Source organism: Armigeres subalbatus, unplaced genomic scaffold (assembly GCF_024139115.2).
Source record: "Armigeres subalbatus isolate Guangzhou_Male unplaced genomic scaffold, GZ_Asu_2 Contig1745, whole genome shotgun sequence".
In the NCBI taxonomy this organism is placed as follows: Eukaryota; Metazoa; Arthropoda; class Insecta; order Diptera; family Culicidae; genus Armigeres; species Armigeres subalbatus.
Genome location: NW_026942556.1, coordinates 130622 through 153035, shown reverse-complemented (window position 1 = coordinate 153035; position 22414 = coordinate 130622). Strand labels below are relative to the sequence as shown.

Sequence of the window (22414 nt, the reverse complement as noted above, 5' to 3'; positions counted from 1 at the left end):
AGATTTTCCTTACGAAATTTAGAAGATTGGACCGCCGTCGCCAACGGCGACTTTCGGACCGACGCACACTTCTAGAATAATTGTGATTCAAATATTTGCTCAGAAACACTGCGCCAGCCGTTATTCCATGGGGTACCACTTGATGCAAGGACGCTGTCTACGAGAACAATAGCGTGAGTGTTACAATAGGTGGAACCGGTTTCACGGTTGTCCGATCTGTGACGTTAACATATCAATCAACTCAGGAAAAGCTCTAGTTTCTGTAAAAAAATATAAAAAGGGTAAACATTTCACCCAAGTGAAAAATACAAGCGCTTAAAAAATAGCATTTTTGTCATGCCCTCCAATAATCCGGATTAACTCCGGTATCGGGCGGACTGACCATGGATTTGAACAAGTTTTCCAAAACTTGATTTATTTTCCCGTCGAACGCTGTCAGAACCTAAGAAATCGGTTGATATTTCACGGAGTTATGATCATTTAAATTTTGATAAAATTTTGCTTGTTCCGATCATTCTGTTCAATCATTGTATATCGAGGAACCTGTATATGGAACATCGAGATGAAGAGAGTTGATTGTAAATAAAATTTCAACAAAATATTTTATTCCAGTAATTTTTTAAAAATATCACCTTGTAATGACATTCAATTCTGCAGGTTTTATCGCCGTAGCTGACTAAGAGTCGGTGTAATTGTTTCTGCTCTTTCAGACTTGAGAAGAAAAACATCTTTTTATATATACCATATTTTTACTTCAGTTGGCAAAAAGTATTTTTCCTTATAATCATATGATCGTACATTTATTTTTAGGGATTATTGTCACTATAAGTTGTCGCGCAGATAGCGACAGCCTGTTCCAAAAGTGTTCTTGGAGCCAGGTGATCATTCCAGCAGTGCTGAAGAAAAATCGAGTAAATCTGCATTCTGAACCTTGCTTCCATGTTTTTCTATCAATTTCCTGAAACCTTTTCTGCATGAACATCGGAGCACATTAACATGATAGTTGATGTTCAACGGGTTTTTCCTGGAGTTTCTAGCAATTTTTCAGTTGAACTTCGCTGATCCCTAACATGTTTATAGGAATGAACGCATCCTTATTACGAAGCAGTGTCCTTACATGAAGATCAACATTAAGCTCGTCTAAATCAGAGGAAAACAGACATTTGCTATTTATATAGCCCGGGATAATAACAGGCCTACATAATATTTATGGGTATACCCCGTTAAGCATAAATACGTTAGGCAGAAAGACGTTAGGCATAATGGACGTCAGGCATTAAATGACCCAAAGAACAGCCTATGACACGAAGAAGGCAGGATTATGCCAAACGTCCGTACATTATGTCTATCGTCCTTATGCCTAACGTACTTATGGCCTAACGTCACGGACCCATATTTATGAAGTAATGAATTTCATTAATCATGTTAATAACTACATAGTGGTGCGACAGAATCCCCAAATGCTACGAAAAATGGGCACAATGAAAACCTTCTCTTGTCAGGTAATGGTGTAGTGCATTTTCTGAAATCCTTCGCGGGTCGCACTTTGGGGATATCTGCCTTAATAGAAAACGAATGGAACAAACAAAATCCAAGATAGTGAATGCCAAAATGTGTTTCTGTCCTCGATTCGTGCGATAATCCAATATGGATTCAACCAGTGACAAAACTTACATCCAATCTGAGATCCATTCAGTTGGTGATGGGAAATCAAAACAGAGGCAAATCAAACGAACATAAAAGACGGAAGTCGCCTATTAAAACCTTTTTCCCACCAAGTGTCACCTTGCATGGCGGAAAGGAAAGCAAATAGAAAGGTTAGGAATCCATTCGCTCTGTCTGTATGCACCACAGCACGGCCATTGGAATCGCACTTTTGAATCCGATCCGTAATGACTTGGACACGCGGATCAGTAGCCCGCCACCATCGCATAGTGGCGATCAAACATACTACGCAGAGAGATGCTATGTACCTGCAATCTATATGTACGATGGGGAACTTATGTCTAATGTATAGATGATGATGATGATGCTGCTGGCTGCTGCGCTGATGTTGATAGAAAAAAAAAACATATCGCATCCTAGCGTGAACGGCTTGGGGTTGGACACGGAGTCGTCGCCGGCCCAGCCGCAACACATCTCCCTTACTATGCCACCGCCTGAGCCGGGTGAAAGTTGTTTGCTTTGCCGATCGTTGTTGCTCGATGGTTGGCGCAGCACAGCCCGCCAGTTTACGCGAAAAATCCAATCATTTGGATACGGCTGAATTGGAGGAATTTGTGATGTTTGCGAGAAAAATTTCCATTTGTGATGGATTTGAACGGCGAATGATCCTACTGAATGAGCTTCCTATCCTTACCATCTGATGGTGGATTATTGTTGTAATGGTATCGATTACGATGGGCGCACCTTTGCCCTCTAATTTCCAGTTAGAAAATGTTTGTTCAATACTGGTCATAAATAGATAACTACTGAGCACACCGGCAGTGCACCGCCGAAGGCGAAGAGAGTTCAGAGCAAATTAATTTTTGCAATCACCATTTACTCCACCGAGCTGGAAGATAATTGTTTGCATCATTAGCACACATATATAGGCATACGACGACACTTACTTCCACAGTCCAGTGCGAGTGTGCGGTCCCACTTTATCAAGATATGTACTCAACCGGCCCGACCCGTCCCGGCTCCTAATCTACACACAATTTGGTACCGCGGCAGCACCGAATGCGGGTGACACAAATTGAGAAAAAATGTGTGTACAACACTGATAACGATAACTCCCGATGCGGACCGGTGAGATATTGTGCCACGCTGGCGGTGAGTAGGCGGTAGATGTGTACCAAAGATGAACAAATTTACAGTGTGTCAATAAACGGAATTGATTTACTATTTATAGGAAATTTGCTCCGCTAGCAAAGTGCGAATATTCGCTGGAAGCTACACTGCAGAAGATGTGAAAAAATATTATATCAATTAGAGAGACGTATTCCAAAAGATACATATGATTTATTTCTAAAAAAAATGAAGGTGACACCCTCACTAACCTTTTCTATTATATTTTCCCGGTTTGCACAACCAGTATGTAGTTTTTTACGAAATTTACGCAGTTTGCACGACCTGAGAAATTTGCCTAATTTGATTAATTAAAAACATTCTCCTACTTCAATTGCTGTACATTTCAACTAAAACTCAGCGTCCTTGAAGTGGATATCGATCGCCGATTAACTTCGTTCCACACTTCCGGGCTGTTAAGGTGGCCTGTAAGTCCCGAATTAGTCTGATGAAAACCCTGGCCAAAAAACATCGGACTAACAACAGACACACCAGGGTAAGGGTGGACCAGGAGATTATAGATAGTCGTCTACTGTACGGCCTGGAGCTAACCAGCTCCGCGCGGAGCGATTTATTGACCGTCCTCTCCCCGGTCTTCAAAAATTATGTTTGGTTGGCCTCTGGACAGCTTCCTTCCAAGCCAGCAGAAGCCGCTTGTGTTGACGCCGGTATCCTCCCCTTTCGACACCGAGTCCTAATGGCTAACTGCAGCAAGGCTGCCACCTCAGGGGAGTGCAGGATCCCTCTCCTCGACGAGGATGACCGGATCTTGCGAAACGTGGTCGGCACTAGTCTCCCCCCAGTGGCGAGAGCCCACTGGCTCGAAGCAAAAATCTGGCTAATGCCTCCTGCCAGGGTCGACCACACCATAGTCACCCGGTTTAAAAGTGGGGAAAATACAGACGAGTTGAGAAGATCGTTCCTAGAACTGTTGGGGACACGATTCCAGAACCATGAAATCCGATACACCGATGGTTCAGTCTCCAGCCGTGGTGTCGGTTTTGAAGTTTTCGGTTCCGGCTTGAATAGGTCTCCTCGGCTGAAGCTGCTGCCATCTTCGTCGCAGCCACAGTTCCGGCCAACAAACCGATCGCAATCTTTAGAGATTCAGCTAGCGTCGTCGCTGCTCTCCAGAGCGACACTCCTAGACACCCTTGGACCCAAGGAATACTGGCGGCTATGGCACCAAATACGTGTCTCGTCTGGATCCCCGACCATTGTGGCATCAGGGGAAACATAGAAGCCGATTCTTTAGCAAGCGTTTATTACTTACATGGAAGCGTCTTCTTCCCATTAGGCGGACCCTAGTAACACCCGTGGATGTTTGAAAAGTGTCATCATCTTTTATTCATTTTATCGTTTATTTCGTTTATTTTATCTGTTTTTACAATTAGTTTGTTTTTTTTTAAGTATTAGGGTAATATAAAAATAGTTATAAGAAAGGCAACTGGCGAGCCCTAGGTTGGCACGCAAGAGGGGGCCCTCCGGCCCACCCTTCCCTCTTTCATCAGCACACAATCATGCATCGTGGCGGAACCCTTGGTTGGACCGCGAAGGGAGCTCCTCAAGCTCCTTTCCATACCGGTGTTGAACTTAATCTAGAATTAAAAAAACGGCTCCATAAAATTAAAGAAAAAGCTTCATCTGCTTCCCGATCACCATAAAGCCAACTCCACGTTATGCTCTGTTTCCGCCGCTATAGTAGATGCGCCCGGAATTCTCCAGTTCTGGGCCATCGTATTTCCTGGATTGCTTCCACACTCACGACGACCTTCTGCAGCTCACGAGCCAGGAGTCCAACACGTACGGGTTCATTCAAAGTTCTCACGTTCCAAGATCCGACTTTCCAATCGTTGTCCTTTATTCGTTACCGGGCCTGTCGCCGTTAAATCATACCATTTACTCTACTTTGGCCTTTCTTGGTAGCTGTAGAACCTTACCAGGGTTGCGCTAGCTACATCGCTTTGAAGGGACTGCCTTCTCGATGCTGACACGAGTCCTTCGTTGCACTCGGACGATGATCAGCCGCTTCTAACATGGAAGGCAGACGCTCGAACAGATTTGCACTTCCAGAGAGGAGCAAATCCCCTCTTCCCTGTCAGCATACGATCATAGTTCCTACCGGGATTGGTTACCCGATCTCCCCTAAGGTTGCTCGTATCCCGGCCAGCGCCACGGGGAGGTAGTGATAGGAGCTGCTGGGTAAGAGGGACCGCGAAATGTAGTCTATTTTAAGTTATGGAAACATCCCTTGGAAATTAAGGATACTTCCCCTGCAAGTTGAGAAAACTTCCCCCAGAAGGAAACTTTCCCTGGAAATTAAGAAAACTTCCCCCAGAAGGATACTTCCCCTGGAAGTTAAGAAAACTTCCCCGAGAAGTTGGGGAAACTTCCCCCAAAAAGATACTTTGCCTGGAAGTAAGGAAAACTTCCCTTAGAAATTAGGAAATCTTCCCCCGAAAGTTGGGGGAATTTCCCCCAGAAGATGGGAAACTTCGCCTGAATGTTGGGAAAACTTCACCCAGAAGTTGAAAAAAATTCCTCCCGAAGTTAAGGAAACTTTCCCCAAAAGTTGATGAAACTTCTTCCGGAATTTGGGAGAACTTCCTCCGAATGTTGGGGAAAATTCCCCCGAAACTTTGGGAAACTTCTTCCGGAAGTTAGTAAAACTTCTTCCGAAAGTTGGTAAAACTTCTTCCGGAAGTTGGAGAAACTTCCCTTAGAATTTGAGGAAACTTCCCTCAGAAGTTGGAAAAACTTCCCCCAGAAGTTAGAAAAACTTCCTCCGGAAATTAAGGATACTTCCCCTGAAAGTTTAGAAAACTTCTCCCAGAAGTTGGGGAAACTTTCCCCAGAAGTTAATGAAACTTCCCTCGGAAGTTGATGATACTTTACCCGGAATTTGAGGAATCTTCCTTCAGAAGTTTGGAAACTTTCTCAGAAGTTGAAAAACTTGGGAAACCTTCTCCCGGAAGATAGGGAAACTTTCTCCGGAAGCTGATGATTTTTTTTCTTCCTTCAGAAGTTTGGAAACTTTCCCAAAAGTTGAATAAACTTGGGGAACCTTCTCCCGGAAGATAGGGAGACATTCGCCGGAAGCTGATGATTTTTCCCCCGGAAGTTGTGGAAACTTCCTCCGAAAGTTGGGGAAACTTCCCCCGAAAATTGGGGCAACTTCCCTTGGAAGTTGAGGAAAAATCCTCTGGAAGTTGGGGAAACTTCCCCCCGAAGGTGCAAAAACTTCCCCCGAATGTTGGAGAAACTTCCCCCTGAAGTTAGGAAGCTTCCTATCCTGTTAACAATTCACTCTGAAGTTATGGAAACTTCCCCCGAAAATTAAGGATACTTCCCCTGGAAGTTGAGAAAACTTCCCCCTGATGTTGGGGAATCTTACCCCCGAAGTTAAGGAAACCTTTTCCAAAAGTTGATGAAACTTCTCCCGGAATTTGGGGAAACTTCCTCCGAAAGTTGGGGAAACTTCTCCCGAAGGTTGGAGAAACTTACCCCAGAGGTTTGGGAAAACTGCACCCAGAAGTTGGGAAAACTGCACCCAGAAGTTGAGGAATCTTCCCCCGGAGGTTGAGGAAACTTACCCCGGAAGCTGGGGAAATTTTCCCCGGAGGTTGAGGAAACTTATCCCAGAAATTTCGAGAAACTTCCCTCGGAAGTGATTTGGTGATTTCCTAAGATTTTTTTCTGGGTTTTCAACTTTCCATTCGGTTAGATTTTCGTTATCAATTTTGTTTTTGTTAAAGCTCAAGAACATATTTATATTAGTATTTTTGACTCGGCTTCTTCTTCAGCAGTTTTCCCAACTTCTGGGTGCAGTTTTCCCAAACCTCTTCAGCTTCTTCATCAGCGGTTCTCAACCTGGGGTACATGTACCCCTGGGGGTACCTTCGCTGACCCCAGGAGGTACCGAGGGCAAAAATGCGTAATGGCGGTTATTAAAGTTATTAAGTTTTTAAAAAATTTAAGAAAAAAATATTGGTGAATTTTTGATAATTGTATAATTTCTTATTTTAAAACTTTGTATCATAAATAATATGCACGACGATCCGTCAATCGAAGCCTATTGAATCCTACCAACCACAACCCGCACAGTGTATGAAGAGCTCTGTGACAAAAATAAAAAAAATCTTCAGATACAATCTACCTGATCGAAACAAAATGTTGAATAATATATTAAGAATATGTTTCTGAATTGAAATCTTGAATTTTAATTTCAAAAGGCACGTAAGCCTACTTTCAAGAAGTTCGGAAGCCTCCTTTCAAGAGGCTCGGAAGCCTCCTTTCAAGAGGCTCGGAAGCCTCCTTTCAAGAGGCTCGGAAGCCTCCTTTCAAGAGGCTCGGAAGCCTCCTTTCAAGAGGCTCGGAAGCCTCCTTTCAAGAGGCTCGGAAGCCTCCTTTCAAGAGGCTCAGAGCCTCCTTTCAAGAGGCTCAGGAAGCCTCCTTTCAAGAGGCTCAGAAGCCTCCTTTCAAGAGGCTCAGGAAGCCTCCTTTCAAGAGGCTCAGAGCCTCCTTTCAAGAGGCTCAGAAGCCTCCTTTCAAGAGGCTCAGGAAGCCTCCTTTCAAGAGGCTCAGGCCTCCTTTCAAGAGGCTCAGGCCTCCTTTCAAGAGGCCTCAGAAGCCTCCTTTCAAGAGGCTCAGGAAGCCTCCTTTCAAGAGGCTCAGGCCTCCTTTCAAGAGGCTCAGGCCTCCTTTCAAGAGGCTCAGAAGCCTCCTTTCAAGAGGCTCAGAAGCCTCCTTTCAAGAGGCTCAGGAAGCCTCCTTTCAAGAGGCTCAGGAAGCCTCCTTTCAAGAGGCTCAGAAGCCTCCTTTCAAGAGGCTCAGGAAGCCTCCTTTCAAGAGGCTCAGAGCCTCCTTTCAAGAGGCTCAGAAGCCTCCTTTCAAGAGGCTCAGAAGCCTCCTTTCAAGAGGCTCAGAAGCCTCCTTTCAAGAGGCTCAGAGCCTCCTTTCAAGAGGCTCAGGCCTCCTTTCAAGAGGCCCGGAAGCCTCCTTTCAAGAGGCTCAAGCCTCCTTTCAAGAGGCTCGGAAGCCTCCTTTCAAGAGGCTCAGAGCCTCCTTTCAAGAGGCTCGGAAGCCTCCTTTCAAGAGGCTCAGAAGCCTCCTTTCAAGAGGCTCAGGAAGCCTCCTTTCAAGAGGCTCGGAAGCCTCCTTTCAAGAGGCTCAGAAGCCTCCTTTCAAGAGGCTCAGAAGCCTCCTTTCAAGAGGCTCAGAAGCCTCCTTTCAAGAGGCTCAGAAGCCTCCTTTCAAGAGGCTCAGAAGCCTCCTTTCAAGAGGCGCAGAAGCCTCCTTTCAAGAGGCTCTCATGCCCCCTTTCAAGAGGCTCCGAAGCCTCCTTTCAAGAGGCTCAGAAGCCTCCTTTCAAGAGGCTCAGAAGCCTCCTTTCAAGAGGCTCAGAAGCCTCCTTTCAAGAGGCTCAGAAGCCTCCTTTCAAGAGGCTCAGAAGCCTCCTTTCAAGAGGCTCAGAAGCCTCCTTTCAAGAGGCTCGGAAGCCTCCTTTCAAGAGGCTCGAAAGCCTCCTTTCAAGAGGCTCGGAGGCCTCCTTTCAAGAGGCTCGGAAGCCTCCTTTCGAAAGGATCGGAAGCCTCTTTTCAAGAGGCTCGGAACCTCCTTTCAAGAGGCTCGGAAGCCTCCTTTCAAGAGGCTCGGAAGCCTCCTTTCAAGAGGCTCGGAAGCCTCCTTTCAAAAGGCTCGGAAGCCTCCTTTCAAGAGGCTCAGAAGCCTCCTTTCAAGAGGCTCAGAAGCCTCCTTTCAAGAGGCTCAGAAGCCTCCTTTCAAGAGGCTCAGAAGCCTCCTTTCAAGAGGCTCAGGCCTCCTTTCAAGAGGCTCAGAAGCCTCCTTTCAAGAGGCTCAGAAGCCTCCTTTCAAGAGGCTCAGAAGCCTCCTTTCAAGAGGCTCAGAAGCCTCCTTTCAAGAGGCTCAGGAAGCCTCCTTTCAAGAGGCTCAGAAGCCTCCTTTCAAGAGGCTCAGGCCTCCTTTCAAGAGGCTCAGAAGCCTCCTTTCAAGAGGCTCAGAAGCCTCCTTTCAAGAGGCTCAGAAGCCTCCTTTCAAGAGGCTCGGAAGCCTCCTTTCAAGAGGCTCAGAAGCCTCCTTTCAAGAGGCTCAGAAGCCTCCTTTCAAGAGGCTCAAGCCTCCTTCCAAGAGGCTCGGAAGCCTCCTTCCAAGAGGCTCAGAAGCCTCCTTCCAAGAGGCTCAAGCCTCCTTCCAAGAGGCTCGGAAGCCTCCTTCCAAGAGGCTCAGGAAGCCTCCTTCCAAGAGGCTCAGAAGCCTCCTTCCAAGAGGCTCAAGCCTCCTTCCAAGAGGCTCAGAAGCCTCCTTCCAAGAGGCTCAGAAGCCTCCTTCCAAGAGGCTCAGGCCTCCTTCCAAGAGGCTCAGAAGCCTCCTTCCAAGAGGCTCGGAAGCCTCCTCCAAGAGGCTCGGAAGCCTCCTTCCAAGAGGCTCGGAAGCCTCCTTCCAAGAGGCTCGGAAGCCTCCTTCCAAGAGGCTCGGAAGCCTCCTTCCAAGAGGCTCGGAAGCCTCCTTCCACGAGGCTCGGAAGCCTCCTTCCAAGAGGCTCGGAAGACTCCTTCCAAGGGGCTCAGCGGCCTCCTTCCAAGAGGCTAGGAAGCCTCCTTCCAAGAGGCTCGGAAGCCTCCTTCCAAGAGGCTCGGAAGCCTCCTTCCAAGAGGCTCGGAAGCCTCCTTCCAAGAGGCTCGGAAGCCTCCTTCCAAGAGGCTCGGAAGCCTCCTTCCAAGAGGCTCGGAAGCCTCCTTCCAAGAGGCTCGGAAGCCTCCTTCCAAGAGGCTCGGAAGCCTCCTTTCAAGAGGCTCGGAAGCCTCCTTCCAAGAGGCTCGGAAGCCTCCTTTCAAGAGGCTCGGAAGCCTCCTTTCAAGAGGCTCGGAAGGCCCCTTCCAGAGGATGAAAACCCAAGTAACATTCTGAGTTTTATAACGCTCTTGAATGCCATAATTCACTCCACAAGAGTGCTATAAAACCATCATAAAAACAAATTGTTACTGGGGAAGCTTTTTTCCAAGTGGCTCGGAAGCCTCCTTCTAAGAGGCTCGGATGCATCCTTTCCAGAGGCTTGGAAACCCCCTCTCAAGAGGCTCAGAAACCTCCTTTCGAAAAGCTCGGAAGCCTCCTTTCAAAAGTCTCTGAAATCTCCTTTCAAGAGACTCGATAGTTTTCAGGACTCTTTTTCATGTATCTTATGAGTTACGCTTATTTTTGTTTATACTGAAAAAGGGGGTACCTCAACGAATTGAGAAGTTCGAAGGGGTACCTCTCGAGAAAAAGGTTGAGAACCGCTGTTCAACGGCAACTTGGCCTGTTTTTTAACTAAGTAAGTATTCTATTAGCACTTCCTCAATTAATAATTGATTGATTTTCTATGCCTGCCATTGCATGAGTATGTATCTTGTGTGGCAAGTGCAATGGATGCCCAGGGAGTCCTACTCGAAAATATTCCGGACCGAGAATCGAACTCGCCATCTCCGGATTGGCAATCCTACGCAAGACTTACTTGAGCCCCGCTGCTGTAACATCTGATGAACAAAAAAAAAGGTCAAAATGCACATTTATATTTATCAAAATGCAATTCAAATTATTTTAAAACAAATGTTACAAAAAGTCAAGATTTTCATTAACTTGTTATGCTAACATTTTCCTGTTATTCAATATTTCATTTTTTCGTTTGTATTTCCTTAAATTTTGAACAACATCAGAACGCACTGCACTTGCTCTGCACATTCACTGGCACCGATCGTTCATTTGTTCAACCATTCGCACATCCAAAGTGGCACCCCATTCAGCATTCTCGAATAAGGTCAACATCAGTGCGATATATTATTTGCATTCCACTCTACACTGTCAACTTCGTCGCCGATCGAAGGGTCTCAACATATTTACACACCGACTGACTACCAACGCTCGCTAATCCGGTCCCCGTTTGTTGCACACACTGCGAGAAGCAACAATGCAACAGCAGGTTGCGCCATAGAGGTAATTCGTCAAATGTCCCATCAGGTCCAGTCCAGCGAAGCCAGCTAGTCACTCCGAGTGACAGATGGTGACGACGAAGCATCGAGGGGGGTCGAGGTGAGAGGTGAATATCAACTTTCAAAGCCTGTGCCAAACAGTCGCGTCGACCGGCGACGAATGTAAACCAAAGAGTCTCTAACCTGTTGTTCGGTTCCGACTTCAGCAGACTCATAGGAAAGCGAAGGCCCGGCCAGAGTGCATTGGATGCCGTACAATAGGTGCTACACATAGGCAGTGGGGAATCGGTAAATTTTCGAAATTGTAGCTGTTGATACGGAACCGCTCCAGCTCCGAGACAATCGTCAACGCCAATCTGGATTGGTTGGTGTGCACACGCTCGCTGGTCGAACTCTGCTGTGGAACTATGGGGGATGGGGTGGCTAGAATTGACTTTGCGCTTCAATTTGTGATTTTGGTATTGTCATTGTTTCATTAGAACATTGATTTGATTTGTGGAAAGCTTCCAAATATAAAAGTTATAAACAAAAAAAGCTATATTTGATTGTTAGTGCAAAGTCATTTATCTTTTTTGGAATTTTGGCAAGGGCTTCATCGTCATTTTTCTTCATATTCTAATTTGCCAACGGGTATAAGATGGTTAATATATTAGATGAAAACTTAGCCAAGATCTCAACTGTGAAATCATCGACACATCCAAAATAGTTTGACTTAGGTGTTGACCCCTTAAAGAATGTTCGAGAAGATAACTTCAAATCCTCCCACAGAATATTCAAATTACTCATAGTGGTTGGGTGCGCTGCGCACATTGCTAGACCAACATTTGAAAAGGGCGTAACAGCCAAAAATTATTCCTTCTGATTCTTTGTCCACATATATATCTATATATGTAGACGAGGAATCAGCAGTAATAAATTTTGGCTGTTACGCCCTTTTCAAATGTTGGTCTAGATTGTTGGTCATATAGCTAAAGATCGTCATCGTATACGAATATGCAATGCCCAACGAACGACCGTCGGTCGTCCGTCCGGCAGAGGACGACGACAGTCGCCGCTGGAACGTCGTGCTGGAACCGTGTTAGGACCGTGTACCGCGCGAAACATTTCCCCCCGTAAATCTCCCAATCTCAGAGGTCTTTACCGGTGTGATGTGTCGTCCGAATTGCGTCATCGGAGCTATTTGAAGAATTCCGACAGCAAAGCGCGAAAAAAAGATAGCTGGAACCGAAAAAAGGGTTTCTATGTCGAACGGCGAGAAGTCGGAGGAAGAGAACAAACTCGCAGCAGCGAGCTGACGACGCGAGATAACAAAGTCTCATCGTGCTGGGTGGTGTTTCGCGAGCACGGGCGGACGGACGTGGAGGCCGTAAAATAGTCTTTTACACACAGGTGTGGTGGCGGGACATACACACAAGCGCGCGGTGGAGCTCGGGAAGGAACGGAACGAGTGAAACTCGATGCTGCCTAGAGAAAGGGATCGAGCGAGAAAGATTGTACAAAATATCCACGCGGAGAAAACAGTGCGCGGGACCAAGACTTTGATTGTACCTGTTGCGAACACGGCGGTGACGACGACGACGAAGAAGAAAGAGAAGCAGAAGTACTAACTTGCTTTTTGCAGTGATTGTAATTGCGATGTTTTGCCGATGCAGTCTCGGTCAGTGTTGAATAGTTGCTGTTGTTGTTGTTGTTGCCCCCAAAGCGGATGATGCCGAAGTAGTGGTGCAGTGTTTATTATCATTAGATCGCTGCTACGCTGTTCGTTTATGAATGGTTTTATAACGAGTAAGTGCATCTGGCTGGTTGAATAGCTGCAACGAACGGCGAGGTTCGTCACCTATTGGACACGGTTGGTCACGCGAGTGAGTTTTATCTCATCGCCATCCGTCCACTGGGAGTTACTCTGCAATAGAGCGGATTATGTGCGGAGATCCTATCGACTTATAATGAGATCCGAATGATGCTTTGGCCATGTGAATCGGTTATTAAACGTTGACGCAAGTGCAAGTGAATCGCGATAACGACTGTTTTGTTACCCGTCGATTGGGCTTTGGATTGGAGGTCCCTATTTACCATCAGTTAGACCAGCAATGCTGTGAGCGGTGTGTAAATCAGATGCGAGATATTTCACCGGATAGTAAAGCACCGCAACGACACAAAACCGGTGCAACTTGTTACTCTGTAAGATATTGCTCTCACTAGAGTTTGTAAAAAAGTTGTTAGGAAACATACATACCTTTGAAAACACATTCCAATTAAAAACCGGAGACGGTATTGAGCAATCGTGTTTAGCATAGCAGCTACTGTTGGAACTATAAATCAGCATCAAGGTAGAAGAGGAAGCTTGTATTAAAAAATACGTGAAAGGCAAAAAAAAAACAAAAGTTCATTTGCTATAATTCGGGATTAGGTAGTGTTGGGATGCACTCGAATTGATTAATAATTATTAACAAGCGAAGATGAAATCTATCTTCGTTAGAGCAAAGAATCGTAACCAAATGAAATTGTTTGTTTGTATAATTTATCGATTTTTAGATGATTCCTATGGCTAACCTTTGCGTCACCAAATTTGATTATGTTTTTACTGTTGCATTTATAAAAGGAGCAACTAGATTTTTGAGAGAAAAAATGGAACAGAATGGAACAGCCCTCCAGAATGAAACTGTCCCCAAAATTTGTGCATAATTTTCAGTTTTTCTTGATTGATGACTTGTGAGGGATTTTTATTTTTCTTGGAGAAAATGTTCCATTTTGATACACTTAGTTAAGTTTGCCATTTTAGGGTATTCTTATGAGATATTGCGAAAAAAGATTTGGCTGCCGGTGGAACTTGAACCTACACTATTCCATTAGGTCTGAGGGAAGCTCTCGCGGTAGAGCGCTATTTTTATAGTGAAATGTCTATAACTCGGAATTGGGAAAGAATTTCGCTTATCCCAACTGACAATCTCTTTGGAATTTATCAAGGAATGTTCCTAGAAAATTTTGTGGACCAACTATTTCCCAAATTTGAATTAAGCTCTAAATACTAAACTATTGTATAACTAAAATTTGCGCTTCTCAGTACCTCTCTCCGATGATTTGACGCATAAAGGAACCGAATTTCGCAAAACCCAACTGACAAAAGTTTTGAAATTATTCAACGATCATTTTGATGTAATAAAAAGTATATGTGTTATGGGTTGCTACTGGTGGGGTTACTTTTCGGAGGTCTTTTCAGCAAAACTCATCAATTTGCCCTGATGAGATCAGCTCAAAGCTGTAAATTTTAATGATCAGTCAATTATATGCAGGACTATAACAACAATTCGTACTTACAATTGGTCTCGTACTTGGTAATTTTAATTCACAATAACTTTTATGTTTGACAGTTCTACTTTAATTTAGGTATTAATCTGTAATTAATTAATAAATGCTCCGCTTCGGCTAACAATGTCATGAACGACTCGTCGTCCATTTTCCTCGACATCGGTAATGTACCGAGGGCGGTCTTTACGGAGCGTACCATCCGCTCCCAACATCCGCCCATATGCGGGGCTAACGGTGGATTGAACCGCCACTTAGTGTTCGCGTCCGTAAAGGTACTACTCAGGGTCCCGTTGATACTTCGCAGTTCATCCTCAAGCTCTCTGCTCGCGCCAATGAAGTTCGTGCCATTGTCGGTATACACCTCTTGCGGTGCTCCTCTTCGAGCGATGAACCGTCGAACTGCCTTCTTGCACGAGTCGGTACTTAGGGAATACACCAACTCCAGGTGGATCGCGCGGACCGTTAGACACGTGAAGATTGCGACCCACCGCTTGACAGCACTGCGACCGTTCTTCACAAAGTAGGGTCCAAAGTAGTCGATTCCTACGAATGTGAATGGTCGTACGAAGGGCGTTGTTCGAAATCGAGGTAGTTGGCTCATTTTGGCACTACAGGTTTGGCTCTGTACACGGCACCATTGACAGCGTTTCGCTACGGTTCGTATCAGCGTTCTCAACCTCGGGATGTAGAACTTCTGCCTTATTTCGTTCACAACCGTCTCGTTGTTGGCGTGACGAAACTTTCGGTGGTAGAACTCTAGCAGAAGATCGGTCACCGGATGTCCTCGAGGTAGAATAACCGGAAACTTGGCATCATATTCCAGACAATCCGCAGCTCCAATACGACCATCTACACGCATCAACTCATGCTCATCCATGACGGGCGGAAGATTAACTAGTGGACTACTCCGACACAACGGTTGTTGGTTTTCCGGATCGCGTTCCATGTTCCGCTTCAACGTAGCCACCTCGTCCGAATAACAGTCTGACTGCGCAAGTCGCCACAGATACTCTTCCGCACTCCGCAGGTTTTCACGACTAATTGTTCCAGAATCGTCGAACGTTGACCTTCCGATTCGTTGCGAAAGTTTCTCACTGAACCGGAACATGTGGGCCACGCTTCGAAGTAGTCGCTCGTATTTTGAGAATCTCGACAGGTCGATCATCGGCACAGACAGCAAGTGACTGCACACGTACGCAGGTCTCAGCTCTTCCGCTTCGTCCGTTTTCTTGGGTTTGTGCTTCGGCCAATCGTTTTCAGCTTCATAAAGGAAGGCAGGTCCACACATCCATCGGCTCTCAGGATTGCAATTCGGACCCTTCCCCCACTTCGTAGCTTCATCTGCAACATTGTTCTTCGTCCCAAGCCAACGCCATTCTTCAACTTTGGACAGGTTCAATACTTCGTTGACTCTGAACGCTACATACTGCCGGTATCGACGGGTGTCTGACTTGATCCACGATACAACGTTGCTGGAGTCGCTCCAAAAGTATGTGCGTTTAACCTGAATCGAATGGCCATCCTCGATCGCTTTGCGCAGACGTGCACCAATCACGGCCGCTTGCAGTTCTATTCGTGGAATCGAAACTATCTGAAGCGGAGCTACCTTTGTTTTGGAAGCAACCAAGGCACATCGTATCTGCCCTCGATCTTTGACGCGAAAGTACGCCGCGGCAGAATAGGCTTGTGCACTTCCATCCACGAATATGTGAAGCTCTAGGTCATCATAACAGGCCGGATCATATCCAGGAAAGTAGCTTCGAGGGATTCGAACGGAGTTCAGCTCCTTCAAAACTTGCAACCACGACTTCCAACGTTTAAATAGTTCGCTGGGTATCTGTTGATCCCAATCCACTTTCACCTTCCACACGTCTTGCAGTAATATTTTTCCTTGGATAATCAGGGAACCGACCAACCCCAACGGATCGTAGATCTTCATGACGAAGCTCAGCATCTTCCTCTTTGTCGGCGCAACGTTGGCTTCCACGAGTGTTCCAAGATCTCGTAGGTTTGTCGTGAAACAGAACAGGTCCTCCCTCGGTATCCAAGATATCCTGAGGACGCGTTCGAAACCGCTCAGGCTCTTCATCGAAAGGTCCTTAACAGCAGCTGGACTCACTGCACCGATCGCGTCCAAAACCGAGGATCGGTTCGACACCCAGTTGCGTATCCGAAAGTCCGCTCTTTGATGTACCTTCGCCACTTCCAACGCCAATTCAACGGCCTCGTCTTCCGTGTCGACGCTGTCGAGGTAGTCGTCCACATAGTGTTTATTCTTGATGGCCGCTGCTGCTCTGGGATATTCTTGCTCATTCTCCGTGGCATTTAGGTTCTTCACGTACTGTGATTGCGCTGGAGAACACGTTGCCCCGAAGATAGCGACATCAGACGCCATCGTCACCATGGGTTCGCTTGGGGAATTGCGGTAGACGAACAGCAGAGCGCTACGATCCTCTTTTCTGATTCCGACTTGAAGAAACATCTCTTGTATATCGCCGGAAAATGCCACTTCTCGCTCACGAAATTTGAAGGTTACCGACAGCTGCGGAGTCAATAGGTCCGGTCCTTTGAGGAGCGTCGTATTCAACGACACGCCACTCACTTTTGCTGCTGCATCCCAAATGACTCGTACCTTTCCTGGTTTATTTGGGTTCAAGACAACGCCCAGTGGTAGGTACCAAGTGCGCCGCGGGTCGAACTCTGCCATCTCTTCCTTCGTTACTACGTGGATGTAGCCTTTGGACTCGTAGTCTGCCACCTGCTGATGAACGCTGTTGCAAAGTTGCGGATCCTTTTCCAAACGTCTTTCGAGGCACTTCAATCGTCGCTCAGCCATTGGTCTGCTGTCTGGGAATTCGAAGGAATCTTCTTTCCAAAGCAGCCCGGTTTCATATTTCCCATCTGCCGTCCGGATTGTTTTCTCCTCGAGGATTCGGCGAGCTCGTTGATCTTCATCCCCTTCCAGGTTTGGAACAACAGAAACTCCCAGGCTCTCCACGGAGAAAAACTCACGTACGTAATCATGGAGATCTTGATCCGGCGAATCTGTGCATATATACATCTGCCGGTGCTTGAACGAATGTTCTCCCCCTCGTACCTGACCACATACGACCCATCCAATGCGAGTCTTTGCGGCGACTGGTTCGCTCTCGTTACCTTCTCGAAGCTTCGTTGTGGTCAGCAGGTGCGAATTACTCAGTCCTATTAGCAATCCAGGAACGGCTCTATGGAAACTCTTGACCGGTAGGTTTCGCAAGTGTTTGAACTCCTTTGCTAGCTGCTCGAAGTCCAGCGATTGTTCAGGCAGTCCTAGGTTCTCGACAGTGTATACCTCGGAGAGAAGTAAGCGGTTTTCGCATCCGGGTTCCGAGATACTCAACGACTCCAGCTGCTTCGTCGCTATTCGCTTATTTATTCCACTCGTCCAATGGATGCACAAGGAATGCGCGCTTCCGCTCACTCCTAGCTCGTTTGCAAGCGTTTGCTCCACGAGAGTTGCAGATGATCCATCATCCAGAACAGACAGAATCTGCGGAACGGTTGACGGATGCAAGAGAAAACTGCTGACTGCTTCCTTGGCGGCTCCTTTCAGGGATCGTTGTAAACGCAGCAAGTTTTCTGAAGAAGTGTAGCCACACGCCTCGGTGGAATGATTGTAGCTACTGATGAAAAGCGGCCACTCGACGGGGTCGCCGCTGAATACGGGAAGCTCTCTCGAGATGACTTGCCTTGCTGCCAGTTGCTGCGGTGTAGGTCCCAGTAGCATCGGTTGTTGATAGGCGGATTCAAAGCCTCTCAGGCCCGGAGAAAGGTTCGGTGCGAACTGTTGCTGTCTTAACAAGTTTACTACAGAATGCCCTAGCTTTGGAGTTACAGATTGCGCTTGGGGTGACCCTACTCTGCTATTCTGGTTAATCGGTCTATTTGGCTCTACATTGTTCCCCCCATCTACATGTAGGTCACTTACCGGAGCCGTGAGTGGGTTGGTACTCACGGGCAAACCATGTTGGTCGGATGCTATCAGAGATTCTTCGACCTGTTCCGCTGCCTGTAGTTGCACGCTCTGCAGACGCAGTAACTCCAGTTGCTCAACCAGCTGCTGTTCCCTCGCCAAGAACTTTTGCTTCTCCTCATCTCGTCTCGATTGTTCCAGAGCATACTGTTGTTCGTAAAGCTTGAGTCGGTTGACTAGGTCCACTTCGCGTTTCCTCCGTACGTCGTTCTCTTTCTGATGCTGCCTCTCGACGTCTTGCTGCCGTTGCAGAATAGCTTCGATGTCTTGCAAACGTTGTCTATCCTGTCCTCGCTGATCCTCGGCACGCTTCAGAAGCAGAACGAGTTCCCGTTCACGTTGCTCTCGGCGCTGCAGCTCACTCGTCTGTTGCTGCCATACAGCGTACGGTAGAGGATTTCCCATCAGCCTGGGAGAGATCTTCGGAATCGTGCCTGATTTCGTAGGGTTTGAAACCGGGGCAACATCAGACTTCGTAGGATCGACTTCGGTAAGAAGATGAATGAACGGTTGGATGTTCACCATAGGTAGAAGAGGGTCATTCGACTGTCGGTCTGCATTTCGTTGCGGCAGACCTGGTAGTTGATTTACATCTTCCACTCCTGGGCTATCTCCGATGGAAATGCTGTCGATAGTGCGGGGTATCGATTCTGTGACTCCAGCTGCAGCTCGCTGGAAAACAACATCAGTGACGTCACTGATTTCTAGGGGAGTTGATGTCCCAGCTGGTACTGCGGGTTGACTTGATGGGGCTTCATGGATGTCCAGACGATTCGATCCACAGGATATCTGCTGTTTCTTGAACCAGGCTTCAACCTTCTCTCGACTGCCCGCTTGACTTGGAATGCTTTGGCCGCTCCGCATACTTGCCGCATCTTCGTCCTGCTGACGAAGCAGCTCATGCTTTCGGGCTATGTATTCCTTCTCCCTCTCCAGCTTTTCGGTCATAGCTTTCTCAACCAGCAACCTTTCTTCTTCCAACCGCTGAAGATCTCTGGCGATTTGGGCTCTTCGCAAACTTGAAACGCTGGATCCTCCGGTCCTGGAGCCGGCGGGGGGCAGGGGAACCTTCGACAAACATTTCGCACAAATGTAGTCCTTGGATCGCGCTGTAGCTTTATCCGTTTTCGCGCACGAGAAATGGTACCAGTGCTTGCAATCTCCGCACTTTACCATATACAACTCGGCATTGTTGGGCCGCGTACATTTCGCGCAATCGTGATCATCACCGTGCTCAATATCAATAACCGACGGTTCGAACTCACCGCTTGACTCCGTGTCGTTCAATTGCTCCTGTGCACCATCATTACCAGTGGGTTGGGAACGCCTGGTAACCGCATCTTGCATCGCTCGGGTTTTCGATCGAGTCTGGCGAACAAAAGATCCTTGCTGCATGCTGGCACCGACGTGGTGAACAATTCTTTGAGATTGTTATGGGTTGCTACTGGTGGGGTTACTTTTCGGAGGTCTTTTCAGCAAAACTCATCAATTTGCCCTGATGAGATCAGCTCAAAGCTGTAAATTTTAATGATCAGTCAATTATATGCAGGACTATAACAACAATTCGTACTTACAATTGGTCTCGTACTTGGTAATTTTAATTCACAATAACTTTTATGTTCGACAGTTCTACTTTAATTTAGGCTTTAATCTGTAATTAATTATTAAATTTAGTTCATAAGTAGTATATAATAAAGAATTCATTTTACAATCGTGCATGTAATCTGCATCACCATCAAAACAATGACTTGCAATGCCTATCGCTTATCACGGTCTTTCTGACAGTTTGCCTTATCTCGTTCATTCTCCTCACACATATTCCTACTTGGCTTTCTAAGCTTTCGGGGGGCGCCCCGATGAACGCACTCGTCACAACAATATGTGACCGCAATAAATTTAGCAGGAAGCTCTTTTTACTTCATCCAAGTTTTCCAAATTCCATACAAAAATTACCATTTTGGGAGAGTAGAGAGTAGAGAGTGCCCGTATTCCCATTTGTAAACACGGAGATACCAAGTAAATAAATAGAAATCCAAATTAGGAATGGGACGAGATAAATAATTGATGGTAAATAAGACAAGACCCTAAATAAAATAAGACCTGGGGCCCTCCTTAGCCGTGCGGTAAGACGCGCGGCTACAAAGCAAGACCATGCTGAGGGTGACTGGGTTCCATTCCCGGTGCTGATCTAGGCAATTTTCGGATTGGAAATTGTCTCGACTTCCCTGGGCATAAAAGTATCATCGTGTTAGCCTCATGATATTACGAATGCAAAAATGGTAACCTGGCTAAGAAACCTCGCAGTTAATAACTGTGGAAGTGCTTAATGAACACTAAGCTGCGAGGCGGCTCTGTCCCAGTGTGGGGATGTAATGCCAATAAGAAGAAGAAATAAGACAAGAAGATACTCCAGGAATTCCTCCGTAAATTACTCCAGGAATTCCGTCGGAAGTTCGTACAGGAATTTCTCCAAAAGTTCCCACAGGAATTCCTACGGAAGTTCCTCCAGGAATTCATCCGGAAGTTCCTTCAGGAATTTATCCGGAAAATCCTTCAGGAATTCCTCCGAAAGTTCCTTCAGGAATTCCTCAGAAAGTTCCTTCAGGAATTCCTCCGAAGTTCTTTCAGGAATTCCTCCGCACGTTCCTTCAGAAATTCCTCCGGAAATTCCTTCAGGAATTCATCAGAAAGTTCCTCCAGGAATTCCTCCGAAAGTTCCTCCAGAAATTCCTCCGGAAGTTCCTCCGGGGATTCCTCCGGAAGTTCCTCCGGGAATTCCTCCGGAAGTTCCTCCGGGAATTCCTCCGGAAGTTCCGGGGGAATTCCCGGAGGAACTTCCGGAGGAATTCCCGGAGGAACTTCCGGAGGAATTCCCGGAGGAACTTCCGGAGGAATTCCCGGAGGAACTTCCGGAGGAATTCCCGGAGGAACTTCCGGAGGAATTCCCGGAGGAACTTCCGGAGGAATTCCCGGAGGAATTCCCGGAGGAACTTCCGGAGGAATTCCCGGAGGAACTTCCGGAGGAATTCCCGGAGGAATTTCCGGAGGAATTCCCGGAGGAACTTCCGGAGGAATTCCCGGAGGAACTTCCGGAGGAATTCCCGGAGGAACTTCCGGAGGAATTCCCGGAGGAACTTCCGGAGGAATTCCCGGAGGAACTTCCGGAGGAATTCCCGGAGGAACTTCCGGAGGAATTCCCGGAGGAACTTCCGGAGGAATTCCCGGAGGAACTTCCGGAGGAACTTCCGGAGGAATTCCCGGAGGAACTTCCGGAGGAATTCCCGGAGGAACTTCCGGAGGAATTCCCAGAGGAACTTCCGGAGGAATTCCCGGAGGAACTTCCGGAGGAATTCCCAGAGGAACTTCCGGAGGAATTCCCGGAGGAACTTCCGGAGGAATTCCCGGAGGAACTTCCGGAGGAATTCCCGGAGGAACTTCCGGAGGAATTCCCGAAGGAACTTCCGGAGGAACTTCCGGAGGAATTCCCGGAGGAACTTCCGGAGGAATTTCCGGAGGAACTTTTGGAGGAATTCTCGGAGGAACTTTTGGAGGAATTCCCGGAGGAACTTTTGGAGGAACTTCCGAAGTAATTCCCGGAGGAACTTCCGGAGGAATTGGTTTTATTTGCTTGATAATTTCTCAAATTATGTGGAAATTTGTGTTTCATTCGTATAGGAGCCCCTTTTTCCAGAGGGGGAAGCCGAAATCGGAAGACTGCGGTGGGCCGGACAGGAATCCGGTGAAAATGATTCTCGACAACGATCCGACGGGAACAAGAAGGCGAGGTGAACAGCGATCAAGGTGGATCGATCAAGTGGAGGACGATTTGCGCACCCCTCTGCAGACTGTGTGATTGTCAAAGTGCAGCCATGGCCCGAGTCGAATGGAAAAGACTTTTATACAATCCACAGGCCATTCCGGCTTTAGCCTGAAAAAATAATAATAAAAAATATTTCGCATAAGAAACATAGCTGAAAAATAATTTACCTTGCCATACTTTACCAACATGAAATTTTATCCTCCAATCGAGTGACAATAAAGTCAGGGTTGTTACGACTACGCGGATTTCGCGATTTTCGCGGATTTCGCGGTTTTCGCGGATTTGGCGCGGATTTACATAACGATTTTAGGGTTTCGCGCGGATTTGGCGCGGATTTAGTTTTAGGTGAAAATTTCTAAGAAAAAATCTAAGGAAGTTTATTTGAAAATTAGTTTTATCATAAAAACGTTTATGCCTATCTAGATGGGCTTTATTTTCATTACCAAATGTTGTTGA

At 46.7% G+C, this 22414-nt stretch overlaps 1 protein-coding gene across 3 annotated transcripts in view; it reads left to right on the top strand.

The window, feature by feature from the left end:
* LOC134203298 (moesin/ezrin/radixin homolog 1-like) overlaps positions 1 to 22414 on the top strand; it is a 142186-nt gene that overhangs the window by 16227 nt on the left and 103545 nt on the right. The window contains exon 1 of one of the 3 annotated variants that reach the window (XM_062678178.1): positions 11863 to 12602. The exons of 1 other annotated variant lie outside the window; for it this stretch is intronic. The gene's annotated coding sequence lies outside the window, so the exon portion shown is untranslated. Of the gene's footprint in view, positions 1 to 11862; positions 12603 to 12631; positions 12999 to 22414 lie in introns of those variants that run through there. One more of the 3 variants, XM_062678179.1, reaches the window with a different exon arrangement.